Source organism: Triturus cristatus, chromosome 2_2, assembly GCF_964204655.1.
Source record: "Triturus cristatus chromosome 2_2, aTriCri1.1, whole genome shotgun sequence".
NCBI lineage: Eukaryota > Metazoa > Chordata > Amphibia > Caudata > Salamandridae > Triturus > Triturus cristatus.
Window position 1 is genome coordinate 408,162,902 of NC_140582.1, and position 22,563 is coordinate 408,185,464.

A 22,563-nucleotide genomic window follows, 5' to 3' on the forward strand; every position below is an offset into this window, starting at 1 on the left:
GGTGAGGGGAGGGGACGGAGCCTGAGGTGACGTGTGCAAACACGCCCTGTGGCGCATTTTAAATTGGGGAAATAATTCACCTTCAATCCTGAGGGACCCTGGGGGCCAACTAGCCCACGAGGTGCTTCCAGTAAGCGCCACTGCGCTGCGTTGCAGAGAGGTAGTCTAGGCTGTGCCCCTTTTTACATCTCTCTGCAACGCAGCTCTGTGGTGCTTACTGGAGGTACCTAGTGGGATAGTTGGAACCTAGGGACCCTCAGGATTCAAGGGGACTTAATCTCCCAACTTAAAACGGCCACAGGGCATGTTTACACAGTGGGAAAGGGAGGGAACGGGGCCTGAGGTGACGTGTGCAAACACGCCCTGTGGCGCGTTTTAAGAGGTAGTTTTAATCCCCGTGCCCTATTATATACTAGGGGCTTACATAGGAGGTCATGCTAATCACAGGGGGACCCCAACGCAGTGTTCCCTAGTGTATGTAGGTGTTTTCACTGTATTCTAAGTGTCTTTTAACATAGCATTGGCTCTAGGACTGCTTAGTCAGACTCAGTTACCACCAGTATCCGTCTGAAAAAGTTGAGGGTACAGGATGATTTTGCAACAAGGCTTCTTTCTGCTCTTCTGTTTGTTCTTTCTGCATGTTATCCTTCTTCCTGCACTTTTCTCCGTCTTTGAGGACTTCTGTTGCTTCTTTCTGCATTTCTTTTTTTTCTTTCTGTGCGTTTTTTCTTCTTTCTTCACATGTCCTATCTCTGTAGGCATAGTTAGAAATTAACATTTAAAAAACCTTTGAAATTCACTGAAAAAAACCATAGGTTTCAGGCACGTTATAGTTAGGAATTAGCATAAAAAAACCTTAGAAATTCACTGAAAAAACCATAGGTTTCAGGGGCGTTATAGTTAGCTGGACTTTTCACTCGTACAAAACCATTGAAATTCCCCCATTATAGTTAGTTCAGCTAACTATAACTCGCGTGCCCCCAATGCACTGCTGATGACATTACATATTACATCACTCATGACATGGTCAGTGACATCACTCGTGACATCTCAAATGACATCACTGATGACATCATCCTTGTGATAGAGTGGCAGACCTCCTCTCACCCTAATTCTTTGATACACACATTGAAAAATAGAAACTAACAATGGACATACCAATACCAGTTACAACAACCTATTCAGTAATTCTAAGATCCACATACACATCCACTCATTCACCAACAGTCCTATACAGTCACTCACACATGTACTCACTCATCATATGTACTCATACACCTATACATCCTGTTACACAACGCCACTCATCCATAGAGTTACTCACACACATAGTCACTCATCCTAATACAGAATCAAACATCCATTTACTTGCATATACAGTTATACACACACCACCACACTTACTTCTACAGAAACTTACACATACTTAGTCTTTTAAACAATCACTTATAGAAAAACATACTTATTCATACAGGAAGTCTTCCAATCTCTCACTCTCACATATACTCACTTATATACACCAATAGTCACATATACTAGTTTTAAACATATGTAGTTACTCATAAAGACACTATTGAGACAGTCATTCACTCACTAACACACCCATACACATACTCATCCACCCATACAGTCCTGCACACATGCTGTCTAAAACACATACAAACAGTGAGTCACTCATTCATGCATCTATGCACTATGTAATACCCCCCACTGAACCATTCAGACACTCAGACACTCATACTGATACTCAAAAAACCAACTAATAACCTATATAGACACTCATGTAGCTACTCACCAACCCATGCAGCCATTTATACACAAAGTGAGAGACTGATACAGATATTTACATATTTAAACATTACTCACTAGGCCATGTATTACAATCAATTTTTCAAACAAAAATCATCCATTTAGACACTTATATACCCATTTATTCTTCCATCGACCTTGAGATATACATATATAAAACATATTTAATTTTCAGAAAAACACACTTTCACTGGATGATGTCATCAGTGATGTCATTGGAGATGTCATCAGTGATGCCACGAGTGATGTCACTGACCATGTCATGAGTGATGTAATATGTGACGTCATCAGCAGTGCATTGCGGGCACGCAAGTTATAACGAGCTGAACTATCTATAACAGGGGAGTTTCAATGGTTTTGTACGAGTGAAAAGTCCAGCTAACTCTAGCGCCCCTGAAACCTATGGTTTTTCCTCTGAATATATATATAGATATATTTAGTGAAACAAACAAAGGTTACAGGTGCAGTATAGTTAGGCTCAGGTTCCACTCGTACAAACCCAGTGAAATTCAGCAGTTATAGTTAGCTGAGCTAACTATTACTCGCAGCCCCATGATGCAGGGGTGGCCTCTGATCACCTCTCAGCAATCCAGCTGTGTGGGACTTATTGAAGATAACAGGAGGTCTTGTTGGCCCCTGAGGACCCTCAACAGTCAAGGGGACTTCAACCCTAACTAGCAGCGCACCAGGAGGTGTGTTTGCAGAGTGGTGGAGAAAAGGGGCGGGGCCTCCGGCATCCTGCTGTCATGTAGTTTCTATAAAAAAATATACAGGATCTCCACGTTTAGACAGCATACACTGTAAGATTGATGTCAGACTGATTCCAGACACCCCTAGCGGGTATGTTGGCTTCTTTTACCAACTAGCTCACAGTGCCACTAGAATCTCCTCTTACCAAGGAGAGAATAGTTCTTGGCAGCTATCGAGCATGACAACCCTGATCCCTCAGGACCGTGGAAACAATATACTACCTTTCGCTCAGTCACTTGTGCTTACTTAGTCTGTCTCAGAGAGATACACAGAATAAACCGGCTGGGTGTTTACAATAAGTATTTATTGAACAGTTGTTCATCTGGTGTATAATATACGAGCTGCAACAACCATTAGACAGTATAAAATATAAATGATTAGCAGTATTAGGAAGGTAAACAATGGTATAGCTCTACCATATAACAATAGTCATGAATAAATACGAGTATATAAAACACATGATAAAAGATGCGTACTCCTACGATGCCTCCCTAACTAGATCTACCTAAGTGTACCTAGTATGTGTATAGGTCTTAAGCCAAGAATCCCTCTAGGATTTATTAAACCCAATTACCTGAAGTGAGAGACTGTGGGACCCCGTCCTTGTCTCAAGTTGGACACACCGCGAGGGATGTTAGACCACTGTGACCTGGAGTGTCTGCATGCAGGAACCTCAGCATCTCTGGTCAGTGTGTCGGCCGGGAAGTCTCGGTCTCCTCTGCCCTTATCTTAGCAAGATGTGATTTATCTATACCCATAGGTCTCCCCAGGGGTCGTACCTCTCTGTATTACTGTGTCAGCCTAAGGATGACGTCCGGTATGAACTTTATACATAGATAATATACAGGAGATGGTTGTCCTGCTGTGCTTCCAAGAATCCTCGTGCATAAGTTATGAGATCTCGAACTAGGGAAAACCCGTGTTTTGAATGCAGTGTTGTATCTAGGTAAAAGGTCTGTCCCTGTAAACTGTGACAAGTGTAATATAGGGAAGAATATAGGTGAGGGGTAATGAAGTTACTGGGGCCTATATTACGGTACCTATATGGAATATAACACCCACTCCTCTTCCGAATGTATGACATAATTAAATTCTAAACTTACTACTAGGCTCACTTGATACTGGTACGCAAATAGTTAAACACATTAGTTTCTTGTCCTGCTAAAAGCAATGTTTGAAACATTAAAAAGGTTCTAAAGAATCTTAAAAGAGGTAAAAAATGGAAATTGACCCTCAAGCTATAGCTCTAATATGTCAGTAGGTATAGTTCGAACTACTACAAGCATTTCAAAACCATGCATGCTCAAAAAGAATGTAAATTTTGATATGGAGTTCCTATTTTCTGTTCGTTTTTCAAAAAGTCAAACTTTTTCCCAGCACACGACGGGCCAAATGAGTCAAATGTTTATTTGTCCTGGCTGATAGAAGCAACATTTTCGTTGCCTGCCACCGCAGTGGACGGTCCCTGTAACACCTCACAGATGTTGCCAATTGAGCACAGATGATCTTTTGTACTGTCCACAATCGACACTGGGGCAGCCTGTGTGCCATCCATGGCCTGGGTGTCAGAGGAGGAGCCAATGTCCATTCCAACAGGAGCTGATACTACCTGTGGTGGCTCAAGGAATGCCACCATCAACATAGGAATACGATGGGGACACTGCAGAACATGGGCCGTTATCGGGTCCAGTAAAGCATCAACGTCCAGTTGGGCACACGATCGGAGTGTCAGACAGAGCTCCAATACGCATTCTTCTCCACAAAACAGGCATCGGAGGACAGGTAAGATGCAGTCTATCCAGACTGGTCTAAATGACAAGAACCAAGATGCACCTAGTTCCCTTAGGCGAGGTGTGCCTAGGTGTTGTACCATGCAATCACTGCATTTTCGCTCGAGGTGTACTGTTTCTATCTCCTTGGTGACTGGGATGTCCATTGCGTAGCAGAAAAATAACAATCAGGATACCTGCTATTATAAACAGGATCAGCGGCAGCCCTCCAAATATGCTTCCAAATACAGAGTGTATAAAGTTTGGTATAACTCCGAGGCACGTCTGAAAGGTGCTTAATAGTCCAGGTCTATGGTCTTAAATAGGTGGACGATGCCTGTTGTATCAGACATTTTAAAGATACGGTTTACCATTTCTGCAAAATAGGAGGAGCAATTTGTACGTATAAGTGCCTGTATCTCTTCCAACGACCTTGCGACTTGAAGATCAAAAGTCTCTCGAGCGGAGGTTAAGGGCACGGATTTCTGTATAAGCATGGCTTTCGTTCTGTCAAAGCATCAAACGGTATTAATGAGATATTTAGCGAAGGACATAGCGGTGCTTCCCTGACTGTATGTGTTGGTGAAAACAATACTTGCAGATAGCAAGTAACCCTGAAACTCATGGTTACTAGATATGCCACAGCAACCTAGATCGTTCAGCATCAAGTAACTCCCATTCGAAGGAAGCCTGAAAATTTGAGTGATCACGGCAGCTGGGGCACCCTTTAAGTGACAGGATAAGTTTGGTACTGAACCGTTACATGCCCCATGAAGCATTATATCCTGGCATATGAGTGATCCACTTAAAGTATTCTCGCAGTTTGTCCCGCTTAGAAACACTTCTTTTTCCCCACTCTGGCATAGAAACCTGTACGGTAATTTCCAAGATTCCTTGATGAATTCCCTACCCATTTCTTCATATCTGCCTGCCTGCATTTGTTCAAGGCAATATTGGAATTGGAATATTGGAATTGAAAAGTTGTGACCGGAAGAGTTATGTGGCCATGGATTAGCCATTCGGTGGACGGTGACTCTGCCACTGTAAAGGCTAATCTGTCCAGTTTTTCAATACGAAGCATTGTATACTTTGCTACCCTCTGTGCCATTTCTATCTGTTTTTCTATCAGATTGTACAAGGAAAACAGAGACGTGCTGCTTATGAAACGCCAGGACACATAGCCTGCGTGCAAAGATTGCAGGGTCCAGCTTAATAACATGATAGAACGCAATTGTGATTGCCCGTGTTGTAATATGGACAAATCCTGTTCTAGTACATCAATAGCAGAAGATACAATGTTGCCCAGTGAATATATCCTGGAGGTTAGTGTCGGTAACCCATTGTCGTCCACTGCTAGAGCTTTCTCTAGGTTTTTACGATCTATTTCTCATAATCTTTCCACGGCTTGTGATATTTTCCAAATCTTATTATAGACAGTATAATAGAAACGTTTGTGATGTGGCTTCCTAGGACCTAATAAAAAATCCAGTAGGTCCACATCCTCTGTAAGTATGGATAAGTGTTGTTTCACACGTGTGAGTGTTGAGGTCTTCAGCCAATTGAGGCATAACTTCCCAACACTGTATGATGTCACTATCCCTGGGTGTTGTCTCTGTAAATAGCGTGGATCTGGCCTGTTGATACTAAATCCTTTGGTTTTACCCAAGAATCTTTCCTGATGGCTATTGGTGTCTGTGGGCCAAATCAATCATCCCTTCCAATCGGGCTCTGATCTATTGTATTGCATGATGTCATCTAGTGTAACTTCTTCTTGTGATGTTATGTTGCCCTCAGTGTGTGATGGTGCGGACAACCGAGGTGTATTCAAATCTTTGTTTCTGGCCAATCCAAAACAGGTCGTTTGTTGCAATGCAATTATTTGTTGAGGAATAAGGCATGCTCCAAATAGAGCCTCTGTTCCCTGGACCTGCCAGTCTCTAGTACCCCAGACAGATTTTAAGTCTATGGTGTCTTTCCATAAGTCGAAACCTAGTTGATACTTCTGGGCAATAAAGGAAGCACAATAAATCTGTTTGGTGTTTGTCAACATATTTTTTTGTGCTGATATTGGTGCAACCTTATAATATGAGGCTGGGTCTGATGTGTTAAACCCTGAAAAATATGGAAATTTCTGTGCAAATGTCTTTGAACTGCTTTTCGGCGGTGTCAGCTAATGTTCTGATTGATGGTATGTGAAAACATTTCTAGGATTAGCAGATTTATGCAGAAAGTGATGACCATAATGTTGATAGCAATACATTGTTTCAAAGTCTGATGTGTCTTCTAACATTTAATCATTAGAAATGGCATCAGATTTTTCTAAATCAGACAACATATTATTTACAGTTTCATAATCCCAATCATCGGAAAATGTACTGGAGGAAATGATATCACTCAATGAAATTTCAAATAAATGTTGTATTTTTAAAAGTTCTGTCAAGCCAAATGTATCGTAATCAACTTTGGCCCACTCTATACCGTCTGGTAGAGGAACTGCTGTAATGTTCACTGATGATAGGTCTCTTTTTTCACAATGTGATCATAGATGTGGTTTCAGAATCACATTCACTTTTTGTGCTGCAGAGCTTTCTCGAAGATAAGTTCCATTTATAAGCATACTAAAGACAGACTATCCAGAAAAGAAAGAAGAGTATCCCAGTTAATTGCCCAGAGTTCTACCCAAGGTGATACCTAGTAAGTCTTTTTAGGAAAGTTCAGAAAATTCTTAAATAACTGTAGACTAGTTTTTTGGGCTGGTATCGTTTCAGGTTCACTTGGATCCATTGAAAAGTATCAAAGTCAATGAAATAGCCAGATGCACTTCGATCAATTTTCTGCAATTCTGCAGGTCTTGTGGAAACTATAGCTTGCTCTTGTTGGGGCATGTTGACGTAGTTATCCATGTTTGGTCAAATAGATATTTGTCTTTCATTTGAGTTCTGATTTTGAACTTCAGTTTCAAGAGGAACGAGTTCCATCGCATTGTTGCACAGTCCATCATTCCGTGCAGGTGACTCTTCAAACGTGATGAGTCTTTTGGGTTGACCTTCCCGTATAGTTGTGAGAGGAGGGTGTCTGTTACTCCAGAGTCCACATTGCTTACTATTCAGTATCAGCCACATAGTGTGGTTTGATTAGGTCAATTGAGACAAATGTTTTCTCCTTTTTACCGGGAAGGGGTGGCAGAAGTACTGTTCTTGTTCCTTCAACTGCCAGGACAGGTACAGGCTTTCTGTATGATGGTCCAAATTCTTTTTTGTCTGCTATTTTTTATCTGACCATGTCCCCGTCTTTAGGGATCCAGACAGGTCTTGCCCTGACAGACTTGACTTCCCCAGTGGCGGTCCTTTTCACCTGGACGTTACTTTGTAGTGCCCTGGATTAGTTTAGGTCCTGTAAAACAGCTAACATTTATGGATGTCAAAAGGTTTTTTGTCCACCACTGTGCCTTCACAATCAAGATCTGGTACCCATATTCTCGTCCCAAATAGTACCTCATAAGGAGTGACACCCCCTAGAGAGCTTCTTGGCTGGTTATTTAATGCTTTTTGAACTCCATACAGATGTTTTACCCAACTTCCACCCGAGCCTAATACTCAAGCTGTTAAAGACTGCTTTAAATCCCGGTTTTTCCTCTCCACAACCAAATCTTCCTCGGGATGGTACAGAGAGGAGTACCGCAATGCTACACCCAAAGCTTCCATGACTTCCTTGTAAGCCCTAGAGCTAAACGCGTGGCCACGGTCAGAATGTAATGTGCCAATTGTGTATGTCCCTATAAAGACTCTCAAATCTTTGATAACAGTTCGAGCGTCAACCGAGCGCTGGGGCCACACCCATAGGAACCTCGAGCAGGTATCCACTGCCACCATGAAATACTTGTAAGCCCCATCAGATAGTAAGGGGCGCAGTGGTCCAAATAAACACACGTGAGTGGTTTGTCTGATATTAGTAATGGTGTCTGCACTGGACGTGTTCCAGTGGAGACTTTCATCTGCTGACAGATGTTGCATTTCAAGACATAATCCTTAGTCTTCTATGTTAATCCTGGCCACCAGTAGCGTTGTTTCAGTAGGGAAACAGTCGCCGTAAGTCCTGAGTGTGCAGAACCTATACCCTCGTATGCTGCTAGAACTAATCCTAACCTGCGATCCATATTTGGTATTAATCAATCCCCCACCCCAGGAATTTGAGCAAATGGAACATTGTTTGCATCTAACTTGTAGGAGTACTTGAGTGGAAACCTTTTATTGCGTGTGCAAAAAAAACAATTGATGGATGGAATGCTGGACAATGCGAACATTCACCCCCAGTCACAAGGATCTGGATTTAATCCATCATTCTTTGGCTCACCACACCACCCCATTTTGGACCCAGCCATATGCAAATCAGTCTTGACCCTGTTCCTTGTGAGAACAGTCCAGCTCGAACTGCCAAGTCAGGTCCTCCCTTGATCAGAAACAAGCATCCTGGGACCGGTTTCAGGGCATCACCCTTCATCAGCCAGGTTAGTTTGAATCCAGTGGTGTAGTGAGCACTGGACCCACGTCTGGGCATACCCTTCCCACTTAGGGCGACATATGCAAAAGAAACAATTGAACAGTGGTGTAGTGAGTACGGGAACCACGTCTGGGCATACCCTTCCCACTTAGGGCGACATATGCATGTGGCAATAATCACAACCATTATCTCACCGTCTATTTATTTTTGAACGAGTGATTGCAGCTACGGAAGCCGTGCGTACAGCCCGCTTTACGGCTTCATCAGCCAATGAATTCCCATCAACGTGAACTCCATCACGTTGATGACTCAGTGTGTGTATCATTTGAGCCCTTGGTAGTTTATTTTTCAACTTCCCTACCTGTTCCCATAGTTTTTTGTGCTTTATTGTGCCACCTTTTGCATCTTAAAACCCATTCTGTCCCCAGTGATGTAAATATTCATTGTATGACTGCACACAGTAAAAGGAATCACACACGATTAGTGTGGGGAATTCTCGATCCGTATTTACGAGTGCCAGTAATAGTGCTTTTAATTCTGCCAGCTGTTCCGTGAAGTCTCCTAGAGACTGTGTTTTTGTACAACTCGGATAAAACTTTCCATCCTGCATGCGTCCTTTAACGATAGCGCAATGGGTACTGTATTGTTGTTTACTCCCTATGGCCGGTTGAGCAGAACCGTAAGTATAAATTATATATTCATACTGATCTAGAGGCATTATTTCATTTGGCAAAGGATATTCCTGTTCGTATTGCAGAAATGCTTGTGTTTTTAGACTTGGGTTATACCTGTATTCTACATCTGTTGCAGTGAGAAAATTAGCCCATTTTATCCATCTTGGATGTAAGGCTTTAGCAATGGGAATGCTTGCCTTTGTCACAGTTTCTAAGGCTGGAAATGGGGTAACGACAATTATACGCTTCCCTTGAGCCAGGGCTTTCTCTTACTACAGCAGTCTGTATTGCTGTTAGAGAATTTTGTTCAGTTGATGCAAATAGCATCTCAGCATTTGTGCACAAATGTGATTTGTATGCTATTGGTACTGTCTCACCTTCATTATATGTTAGATAGGTGTATCCTGATTGACCTACCACTATACGGATCACCAGGTTGCGTACGTTTACGCGTGTCTGTAAGTGTTTTGAAGCTATCATGTCAGCTTGTAAGGAATAAAGGATATCTGTGTGTTCCTTTGTCCATTGTCTAACTGAGAAGTCAGGTTTTATTAAATCGTAGAAAGTTTTTTCTCTTTCTGCGTAATCCAAAATGTATGTTCTGCCAAATTTCAGGAATCCCATGATTGATAGCAAAACTTGTAATGTTTTTGGAGGTTGGAGCAGCACACATTTTTCCCAAAAATTAGCTTGCCAGGCTTTTTCCTTCACTTGAAAGCTCATATCCCAAAAACGGGCCATTGATTTTTTAAAGTTGAATTTGTAACCATCAGAGGCAAATCCCAAAATTATGGCGTTTACCCTGTTCAAGTGTTCCTCCAGGTCATCATCCGTTAGATAAATATCATACACATAGGACAATGTCTCTTCATCCAAATTTTGGAGTAATTCAGTTACTCTGGCTGAAAATAACCCCGGGCTGTTCTTATACCCCTGGAGGAGTCTACAAAATTGTCACTGGGAGCCTAACGCGGAGAATGCGGTTAAATACCTTCTCTCAGGTGCTATATTCTGACAGAAAAATCCATTTGAGATATCTATTGTTGTTTTCTATTTTTTCCGCACAATGTTATTGATTAATGCGGCACTGTGTGCATTTGAACTGCAAATGTCTTAGTGCAAGTGTTTAAATTTCTGTTATCAAAAACTAAATGATATGAATTGTCTGGTTTTGATACGGGAAACAAAGGGATATTCATTTGAGAGGTGCAAGTTTCAATCACCCCTTGGTAATCAAGTTGTTCTAAGATCTACCGGACCTGTTTTTTAGTTTCTTGCTTTATTAGATGCTGCCTTTGTGAAGTCGGAGTATTTTTTAATGGAATTATGTGGTGGGTTGAATCCTCATCTCATCCAACATGGTTTTTGTATAATGCCGGAGCTTGGGCTCCTGCTCACTCCCGTGCATATGTGTATTTTAGGTATTTGGGAATATGGTCTGAAAATGCGGGTAAAATTACCATTTCTCCCCTAGGGCAATCCATGACGAATTCTGGCGGCCAATCTTGTTCAGCTAACAAAATGTCATTGCTAAATGTCAGGTTCTCCGAAAAGAGACCTCTAACTGTCCTGCATTTGTCCCCCTCTATTTGGAGTGTAATTTCAAACAATTTATGAGAGCCGCTTACCCTAGTATCAGGTGTTTCCAAAGTGATATAATCATTCAAGTCTGCTGTCACCAGAAATTCCAGAGCCCATTCCCCATTCAGTAGTCGAGTCCTCAGAATTCTGGGCATGTCTGATCTTTAGACCCACAACCTTCTTCTTTTTGAACTGTGGTTTTTGTTTTGGTTTATCTTCTTTTGTTGAAGAATAATCCTGAGCGTGTTGCTTGTCTCTGTATGCTCTTCTTGTCTATCTGAATGTCCTTCCCTCTCGGAGTTTTTCGTTGAACACTGAAAGGAACGAGAGGAACTTGTATCAGTATCCTGATACCTATCAGGTTTCCTAATATTGTCCCTATCCCTAAGGTGATACCTTCTTTCTGAAGGTTCCTGTGGAGGTGATCTTCCTCTGGATTGAGATCTGTTTTCTTTAACTTTTTGTTTTTTGTTATTGTCCAACATCTTTTTGATGAATCAGGTGTCTGCTTGAATGAGTCTTCGGGACTACCCATCAGTTGTGGTTTTAACTCTTTTCTACCCAAACTGTCCCTGCCTAATTCTGCATATGCAGTTTCAATTATTTTAGGTAGTTTGTGCTCTGCTTGTAAAGGACTGAACTCCCTTAGGTGTTGTCGGATAGCCACTGATGCTGCCTCCCCTTTAATATTTGCTAATATTATGGCTGATACCTGGGCATAGTTACCTAGTAATTTCATCCCTAAGTTCAGAGCAGGCTCTGCTCCATTGTCTTAATACATCTGGTATTACAGCTAAAGATGGGATACCATGAGTTCTGTTATATATGGTAGTGAAAGCTGTACCCCACAAGGTACACTCCTCTATCTGTGGTGTTATCCCCATGGGCAAGCAGATTGTCAGCATTCTGTGTGTTTCACAAGGGCTGCTTCTAGCTAGGTTATTCTCTGAGCTACCATGAATGGCATTTGTTCATGTTCCGTGGGCATTTTACCCATAACTTCATGTAAAGTTTGTGGTGTTGTTTTAGTTGCTGTATTTTGAACTGTAGTTGTATTTGTTGTAACCATTGTCGGCTGGACTGTAAGTGTCCTCATGACAAACTGTCATGTTTCTATAAGTTTTTATTAATTCTTTGTGAAGATGAGTAAATCTCCTCCTGGCATTGTTTCGATGTCAGGATGTGGTGTGTAGGCTGCTAATATTGGCCATGTTGCTCCCTCTCTTCCGAGCGGACCAAGTCTTACTTTACTTCCTGTATGGGGTAGGGTGCCTATAAACCAGTATAAGTGTTCCTGGTACATGAGCGGAACTTCAATGTCCTCATACAGACAATATTCCACTGGTGGTTCATCTTCTGTGTAGAAATTAAATGTTTTTGTCATTGCATTTGCTGCTGGGAATGTAATCCACAAATAAAATACCTCTGTTCTGTATGATTCGTGTGCCTCAATCACAAAAGCTACTACGCCACCCCTAGGTGTTAGACCATGTGCACTCAATTTCAGGGTGACTGCATTTCTAATGTTTGCCGCAATACGTATTGCATTTGCGTCTTCCGAGAGGCGTATTGGCTGTTCTATAGACCTGGTTAGTCATTGTGTTTAGAACATGTAATAACGTTTCAAGGGAACTAAGATATGGTGTTATGCACAATTTATAGGTTTTTCCGCCTACTCCGCTGTGGCGGAATTTTAGCCCACCCACTCCAGACGACTTTGGGGTTTTGTGAGTAGGGATTTCTGAGAATAGCACCACTGAACTACTCAGATTCTACTGTTAAATAAGTACCCAAAACAACATTGGTGGCGCCATGTCGTGTAGTTCCTATAAACAATACACAGGAACTGCGCGTTTAGACAGCATGCACTGTAGGATTGGTGTCAGACTGATTCCGGACACCCCCACGGGGTATGTTAGCTTCTTGTACCAACTAGCTCACAGTGCCACTAGAATCTCCACCCCGCGAGGGATGATAGACGACTGCGAGCTGGAGTGTCTGCATGCAGGAACCTCAGCATCTCTGGTCAGTGTGTTGGCCGGGAAGTCCCAGTCTCCTCTGCCCTATCTTAGCAAAATGTGATGTATATATACCCATAGGTCTACACAGGGGTCCTACATCACTGTATTACTGAGTCGGCCTAAGGATGACGTCGGGCATGAACTTTATACATAGATATTATACAGGAGATAGTCATCCTGCTGTGCTTCCAATAATCCTCATGCATAATGTATAAAATCTTGAACTAGGGAAAACCCGTTTTCTGAATGCAGTGTTGTATCTAGGTAAAAGGTCAGTCCCTGTAAACTGTGACAAGTGTAATGTAGGGAAGAATATAGATGAAGGGAATTGAAGTTACCAGGGCCTATATTATGGTACCTATATTGAATATAACACTGCCAGTGCCATTTTCTTGATTTTTATAATTATAAAGGAAGTGGGGTGTGTGGCCCCCCCTTCCCTGGGCTGTAGTTTTCCCCGGGACACCATCCCCCGGGGCCAAGCATTCTTAGAATGGTGAGGGAGGCTGTGCGGCGCCCCTGCCAGGGCCGATTACGACCCCGAGAACCCCATCCCCCGGGGTCCGGCGTCTCTTTTTTTTTCAATTTTCTTTTATTTTAATTAAAGGAAGTGGGGCTGTGTGGCACACCCTTCCTTGGGCTGATTGTAGCACCAGGGACCCAATCCCCGGGACCTCCCCTTTGCTGTTTGATATATTTTGAAAAACATGGCGGCGCCCCTCCACCCACCTCCTGGGCTGATTTCAGCCCTGGGGACCCTGTCCCCAGTGCCCAGCCTTTATTTATAGGTTTACATTTGTTTTAAGGGGGGGCTGTGTTCCCCCTCAGGTTGATTTCAGACCGGGGACTGTGTCCCCTGGGGGCTGGCCTCTAGGCTGGGTGCCCTGGTCCCACCAAGGGCACCCATGGGGCCCACGTGGGGAGGCTACCACAGTTCCTGCCCGCTCCCCGCCTCCTGCGGGAGCCGGCATTGCTTTGAGACCCAGGAAGATGCTAACATGCAGCTCCCTGGATCCTAAAGCAATGTCTGTTTCCCTGTTCTCCTCACAGTGGGCAGGGAAACAGACATGCTCTGCTTTCAACAAGCGAGAGCATTTTCTCCTCTTGCTTTTTGAAAGCAGAGCAGGTTTGCCATGGTTTGGCGAGAGTGGTGCTCCCATCAACCTATAGCAAACTGCAATGTCCCATGGTGAGAACGTCAGACCATTGCTGGATTGGGCCCTGGGGGGTGGCGGTCCCCATGGCCATCAAGCGGTCCACAAGGGGGGTCACACCGCCCCCTCCACTGTTAATGTTAGCCCCAGGGAGGTGGTGGTCCCCGGGGCAGGGGGTCTAAATGGACCCCCTTCATTACTGTGTTTGTTGTGACCCGGGAAGGTGGCGGTCCCCAGAGCAGCGGGGAGGCCATAGGGCTTCCCCCGCATTTCCTTTTTTTAAAAGTGTGCCCCGGTGTTGGACTTGGCCCTTTTTGCAGGGTCATCCCTAAACTTTTTTGCCTTTCTCCTAGCCTTTTTTCTGACATGGTGTTGGTGGTTTTAGGACTCTGGGCACTTTAGCACTGCTGTCCAGAGTAAAGCTTGTGTGCTCTGTGTGTTAAATATGGTAAGATTGGTCTACACCTGTTTGGCCTATTAAATATACCTGTCAGTCCCTTGTAAAGAGGTATCCCATACACCCAGGGCTGGTAAATTAAATGCTACTGGTGGGCTTGTAGCGCTGATTGCGCCACCCACCAAAGTAGCCTTTCAAACCTATCTCGGGCCTCTGCCATTGCAGGGCCTGTGTGCGCAGTGTTACTGCCGCTATGACGTGGCACCTAAAGTGTGTGCCATGTCTGTGACCCCCCTTTTACTGCATGTCAGTCACCCCTAAGGTAGGCCCTAGCTAGCCCTATGGGCAGTGTGCATTTTAGGTAAAAGATAGGACATGTACCTTAAGTGTGTGACATGTCCTTGTAGTGACAAACAGCCATTTTGGTTTATCACTACTGTGGGGCTGCCCTCCCATAGGAATGCATTGGGGATTCCCTGATAAGTGTTTCAGTGGTAATTCATGATATGAGAGGTGCAGCGTGCTCAAGTTTGATATGTTTGGAATAGTGATAATAAATGCTACGCAATGGTGTGCGCAGATTTATTATAACGATCTTAGAAATACCACTTTTAGAAGTTGGCATTTCTGTGTGCTATGTGTCTGCCTGCCTGATGTGAATTGCATGTCTGGCTTTTGAGTGACAGGGGCTGGGAGGTGTGTGTGGCTCCAGGAGGGGCAGGGTGAGTCAGCACTAGGCTGAATGGGACATCTGCATCTGGAGTGGTGGGAGGAGAAGTCCCTGAATAGTCTGTGCCTAGCCTGTACAATCCTGGCTTCGCCCTCTGTGGTGTGTCTAATCACCAAGCCCCCACCTCACAATAGGGAAGAGGAGCCTGGTAAACAGAGTGCTCCAGAACTAGTTGGAACTGGTTTCCCCAAGCCCTGTGCTTTGCAAACAAAGGGGAAAAGTGTTATAAAGATAGGGGCTGTGACCCCATGAAAAATGATGTTCCTGTGCTTGTTCTGACGCTGGGGGCTGCTGCTGCTGGGCTCCAGGAGGAATCGTCACGAGGGACTGCCTTCCTGCTGGAGGGCCCTGTGTGCTGGCCTGCCTGAGCCCAGCCTTGTGCCCCCTGACCTTTACCCAGGACCTAGCACCTCGTGTAGCACTTCTATGGTGGATTTGCAGCCCTGGGCTGTGACCTGGGAGCTTCCTCTGCACAGCATGAGGAGCGGGTGCCCACCCCACGTTTTTGCCAGGTTCTAGCGGGTGCCTACCCCGCTTTATACATAACTAAGTAGCGGGTGCCCACACCGCATGTGGCGCTAGTTGGCGGGTGCCCACCCCACTTAGGCGAATATTGCTAAGGCGGGTGCCTATCCCGCTCTATGCCGACTTTCAAAGGTGGGTACCCACCCCGCACTGGAGCCTTACTCTAAAGCGGTTGCCCACCCCACATGACGCCGCCGAGTAGAAAGTGAGCCGCCGCCGCTGCGAGCGGTAAAACAGGAAGACAGGCAGCTGGCCTGTTTGTAGGTGGGGCCAAGGAGAAGCGGGACCGGAAGAGAAGCGCAGAACCAGAAGACCCAGGAGGGAGCCAACCCCACGCTGGGATGTGCGCAGAAGAAAAACAGAGTCGGGCTGCGGGCAGGGCTCCCCGTGAGAGAAGGGAGAAGCCCCGCGTGTGTCCCAAGTCACTGTCCCGTGTGCAGTAGGAAGTCCTGAGTCTCGCGGGCTCCACATCAAAGTCCCGGGTCCCAGGAGGGGGCCCGGGTGAAGTGAGGAGGGAGCCCGCCAGTTGTAGACCGGAGGTGTCTACAAGGTGCCGGTAAGTGGACGCTAAGCAGCGCAGCCTAGCGAGGCACATTGTGGTGCCTAAGGACAGCAGTGGAGACCAAAGGAGCCTGCCGCAGAGCCCTGGTGAGTGGTGCTGGAGTTTAGGTATTGTTGGTGCCCAGCGATGGCACGAGGAGGAGCCCGGTGAACAGGGCTCCCCCAGGCACTGTTAGTGCCAGCACTCTGTCAGCCACAGCTGCACCGCACCAGCGCAGGCAGCTGCAATGTTGGGGCCAGTTCTTTTTCTTGAGAAGTCCCGGAGTGGGACTTGGGGGCAATTTGTTGATAGGAGCCCCAGAGTGGGGCCCCAAAGGCACAGCAGGTGCCAATGCTACTTTTGTTCGCCACAGCTGCACTGCGAGAGCACGGGCAGCTGCAACGAGGGGGCATTGTTTTTCTTTAGCTGCAGGTTGCAGCTGCAGGCCCTGACATTCCTGGACATAGGGCATTTGAGCCCCGGTTTAAGGCCAGTTGGACTGGGGTCATTTTTGGGTGTTAGGGCGTAATGCCCTTGCCAGTGCTACAATTGTGCACTGCTACTTTTATCCATAAGATATGTCCTGCCTAATGAACAAGTTACTTACCTTCGGTAACGATGTATCTGTAAGAAACATTAGTTAGTTAGATTCCTCACCTTAGAATATCCCCAGGCGTCAGACTGGATCCGGAAGATTTTTCGTCAGCAATACCCCTTGCGCGTCGCTAGGCGTCGTCTGCGGCTCCGCGTCCGTCGTCGGCGTCGTGCGCCGGAATGATGTCGTCGGAGTACTTAGACGCCGCCCTCGCGCGCTGACGTCAGTTCTTCTTTTTTCCGCGCCAGTAAGCGCAGATCCGGGAGAGCTACCCCTTTAGTCATTTTTTGACTAACTTTTTTGATCCTTTTTGATCTTGTCTCGACTCCGGTGCCGGTAGGATGCCTGGTTTTAAAGCCTGTGCTGACTGCAACCGCTTGATGTCGGTTACGGACCATCACAGCCGGTGCCTTTACTGCTTGGGCCTCGACCACGACGCGGAGTCGTGTTCGGACTGCAAGGCCCTGACCTCGAAGGCTAGACGGGAGCGGTCCCATAAGCTTCTCGAGATTCGCCACTCGGCTCCGCGCGCCTCTCGATCCCGGTCCAGGAGGAGGTCCAAGGATCGGTCGCGGAGCCGCAGCCGACGTCACCATCGGTCGTCGGGATCCAAGTCTTCGGGTAAGTCGAAGCATTCCAAGAAGTCCAAGAGGCGACACCGCTCTTCGGACTCCCCTCGCCGGTCGCGCGACTCGGCCGAGGGTCAGGGTGGTTCCACCCCCGCGGCTCCGGCGGAGCCGCAGGCGCCGCGCAAGTCCCCATACCCACCGGTCCCTGGGACTGACGCGACGCCGGCGGAAGTCAGTGCCTTCCTCTCGGCCATGAGGAGCCTGGCTCCGCCGTCGACGCCCGCTGGCGCGCCTTCGGGCCCCGCGGACCCGACTGGGCTGCCTTGCCTGCCGGCGGCTCCGGCCCCGGCACCGTTGACGGCTCCGGCCTCGACGCCGCAAGCGCCCGAGGGACCCGTTCCCGAGTCCCCGCCGACGCCGGTCGACCTCGTAACGCCTCCTCTGCCAGCGTCGACACCGATACCATCCCCCGACGCCGACGCCGACTCCGCTCGACGTCGAGCCCTAGTTCAGCCCCGCTCCGGGCCCGGCGCCGATACGGCGTCGATGGACGCCGCGTTCGGCGCCGCTGGAGACACATTATGTCTATCGCCCGGCTCCGCTCCTTCCTCCTGTATACCAGGAATCGGATGATGGGGACAACTGGGAGGGATCTGAGGATCCTATGGCCCTTCAGGCTCAAATGTCACAGGACTGGGCAGATGAACTGGGGGAGGCCAGTGGCCTGGATACCTCTCCGGACACTGGATTCGTCTCTCCTCCGACTGTGGCTTCGGAGGAGGGCGCTGCTTTCTCTGTGGTGCTGCGCAAGGCGGCCGCAGCCCTTGGGCTCGAGCTGCCTGCCGTGGCTGTGAGGACTAACGTCGCAAGGGGTATTGCTGACGAAAGTCTTCCGGATCCAGTCTGATGCCTGGGGATATTCCAAGGTGAGGAATCTAACTAACGTGTTTCTTTCATATACAGGAGTCTCTTTTCAGATTTCCATATGATAGTCCTGTACTGAGTGACCATAAGTATGAGTGACTGTACGGGTGAGTGAGTGAATGGGTGTGTAGACCTAAGAATCAGTGAGTGGGTATGTACTTATTGGTGTTGGAGTGTCTATGGTTTTGAGAATGGCAGTATGTAATTTAGAGTGGGTGTATCGAAGGTTATATTAGGTTGTGAGAAGATGCATCAAATTATCACATGGTGACGTCATTTGAGATGTCATCAGTGATGTAATCAGTGATGTCACTGACCATGTCATGAGTGATGTAATATGTGATGTCATCAGCAGTGCATTGCGGGGGCGCGAGTTATATATATATAACTATAACAGGGGAATTTCAATGGTTTTGTACGAGGGAAATGTCCAGCTAACTATAACGTTCCTGAAACCTATGGTTTTTTCAGTGAATTTCTAAGGTTTTTTAAATGCTATTTCCTAACTATAACGTGCCTGAAACCTATGGTTTTTGCAGGGAATTTCAAAGGTTTTTTAAATGATAATTCCTAACTATAACATACCTGAAACCTATGGTTTTTAAGTGAATTTCAAAGGTTTTTTAAATGCTAATTCCTATCTATAACTTATCTCTAACCTAATGAATTTCATAGGATTTTTAAATCTTTATTTTTCAGTGTATCAATTCCTTTATTTATGTTTTTTATACTGTTGTTCACCATTTTTTAATTTTTTAACATATTTTTGTAAAAATTAATAAATATTACATGTTTTAATGAGATTTTTTGTAAAAATATTTGTAAAAAATGTTTAACTATTTAAAAAAAAAAATATTTTTAAACTATATTTTTAATACTTTGTTATTATTTTTTTTTCTATTATTTTTTGGAGTCGCGCACCCAATGCGTACCTTTCTCGATCCCTGCGCAGAACATAGTTGCCATTTTACGATTGTAGTGTAGGATCCGCATACGGTGTACGTTGGGTACGTATTTTTGTGCGCGATTGCAATGCGACCGGTACGCGGCTACAAGCGCATACGCGACACATATGAAATACGTTACGCGATGCTCGCGCGCTTCTGCGAAACATCATGTACGTGGTTGACGCGGTGGTTGCGCGAATCGCGCAAAATATTTTAAGTGTCAAAAAACATATATATATGTATTTCATGTAAATATTAAGGGAAGACATAATCTAAGCTACTCATAAAATTAATATATTTTTACTTTTAATCATCCTATATTACTTTTAAATGCAATTTCACGAATTCGCGCTCGGTGCATGCTGCCTATGCGCAGGGTGCGCGGATACCATGTGGCCTATTCTAATTATTTAAAGACCCCACCCATTTCAATCATTCTTCTTAGACCTTCTTTGGAGGAGCATCTCTCTGCTGTGAAGAATTTTTTTGGGCTAAGTTTACACTTAGTTCAAACTTTTTTGGCAAACAATGGCTTCAGGGCAACAGGCATCTCCAGCATCTGCACATTCTTCTGAAGAGGAATTTCTGGTTGAACCACCACGCCCAGAAAGGTATTCATCTGTGGTCTGGAAATTTTTTACTTTTCCAGAGGGGCAATCCAAAACCAGTGCCACCAAAGTGACATGCAAGATATGTCAAAGAGTGCTCTCCCGTGGCAATCCTGCAAAAAAGTACTTCTGTGGTACAGCCAGCATGAAAAAACACCTGAAAACCATGCATCCCGTAAACCTGGCACGTGATGAGTGCCGAAGAATTAGAGTTCTTCCTGGACCTTCACAGGCATCACAGCCGAGTATTTCATGCATGGATCCATCGGACCAACACCTGGACATCCGTCCTCAGTTTGCCACACTGAAAGTCCTCTGCTTGAAGTGCAATGAAGTCCTTTGCTACGGAGAGCAATCTATTGACTTAATTTGCAGGAAGCAAGAAAACCATCATTGTTAGTTTTTTGGGTTTTTTTTCCCCTGAAGTTCATTGTGTTGTTCCTCCAGTTCTGTTTATTCCTTTTTTTCCCAGAAAAACCCAAAAAACAAAAAATAAATTGTTCAGAAACCCCCCCAAAAAAAATATAAAAGAAAAAAGAAGAAAAAAAAAGTTCTTGTAAGAACTAACTTTCCTGGTTTAAAAAAAGACATATATTTGTATGTTAGTGTGTGGAAGTTTAGATGAATGTATGTGTAGTGCATAATTGACTGAACAAATGCATTAGTAGTGTGGGGTGAATGTATAAGTGCAGAGCTATGAGGAAGTGCTGCAGCATCACAGAGTAACCTCTTTAACTGCAGTGTGCTGTGGTACTTCCGAAGCACAGTGATGCAACATATGTACATAAATATGCTGCAAGTCTATGCTTCTCTCTGCACGGCTGCTTAAACTGCAGCCATGTAGTGACACAGGCACCCTTGCACCATGGTGCAAGGATATCTGGGTCAAGTGGAGTTTGTTTTTGTGCAGGAAGACACACCTTCCTGCACAAAATCAATCAGTAAAGGCATTTGTCTCCTTCAATGTATGCTGAGCATTTTAGCATGTATTGAAGGTTAAAAAATGAGGAGAAATTAAAACAATTCTCCTTGTTGTGCTTTGCTACACCAATTGGAGAATGGTGCAGCATTCACACACATGTCCAGATTTATTATTTTTGATAAATCTGGAGATGTGTCTTGTTCTATGAGTATTCTGTGCAATCACGCACAGCAACACTTATAGAACGCCCTTTCAACGCAAAGTGGTGTGTATGATGAGGTCGTATTTACATGGAGAAGAAAAGGTACACAGAGTGCCTTTTCCTCTCTTTGTAAATATGAAAGAGTGTCTTGCGCTATAACTATGTTACAAAAAGTGACATATTTCTGTTTGGAAAATTGCTTGTGAATGATAGGAGATAAGCACAGAGTTTTGTCTGCAAAGATGCTCACAGAAGAATGATTGAAATGATTGCGGTCCTTCAATAGGTACAATGGGAAATATTATGAACCACTCAAATCTGTTTTTTTGCAGGTCACATGATATCCTATGATAGGGACATTCCAAAACTACATAGGTATAAACAGGGTGTTTTGAAAAACGTATTAAAACTTTGTAGCTTCTTGCAGATCTGCCCATTGTGCATATTAATACTTAGTTAAACTTACCTTCACAGTATTAGAAATAAAAAATGGTACACATTTTTTTCAGTTGTGTTTTTGTAATGTAAATTGTGGTAAATTGCTTATTTTAGAATTAGGGTCTGTGAAAGAAAAGAAAAAATAGTTATAACATGTGATAATAAATTTTTAACAACACAGCATAATTTAAACAAAGTAATTTGTTTGCCTTTTTTGCTGTTCTCAGAATATATTGAATTTCACTAGAAATAGTGATTTCAATCGTACTCATCACATAACAATGAGCAAAAAAAAACAATCAAAAAGATTGTTTAAAAAAATCCAACAATCTATTCTCAGTAAAATACCAGAAAATACAAATCACACATATATAAAATGCTTACTGCTAACAAAATTTTATAACTTCAATTTATAAAAACTGTAAATTTTGTCGCTTTTAAAATATTCGCCGAGTCAATGAGTAAGAAAAAGTCCATAATTCAAACATATACCTTTCCTTGAGGCCAAATGGTATTTTTGCACTGTTTTTTATGTAAATTGTCCAATGGTAATCCTAATAAATTATAATAATAAATTCCTCAGAGACTGAATTATCTTCCTAAAACTTTGGCTTTAAAAATATTAGGTAGGAATTTGGTAATTCACTAGGCAAACGTTGGTTGAAAACCAACTGAGCATCATTACAAAGTGTCACATTTTAGATAGGCAGTGTAATGTCCAGATGTTGTGGAAGGACCATCATGGAAAATTATTGCAATCGCTACAAAAGTCCTTCCTGATATTGATAGTTGTGTTGCTACAAAATGCTTTATTAGAGTGGCCAATTTTCTTCCATCAGCTGTACAACGTTGCAGCATTAAAATTATATATTGTCCATATTTTTGTAAAAATAATGTTGATGACATT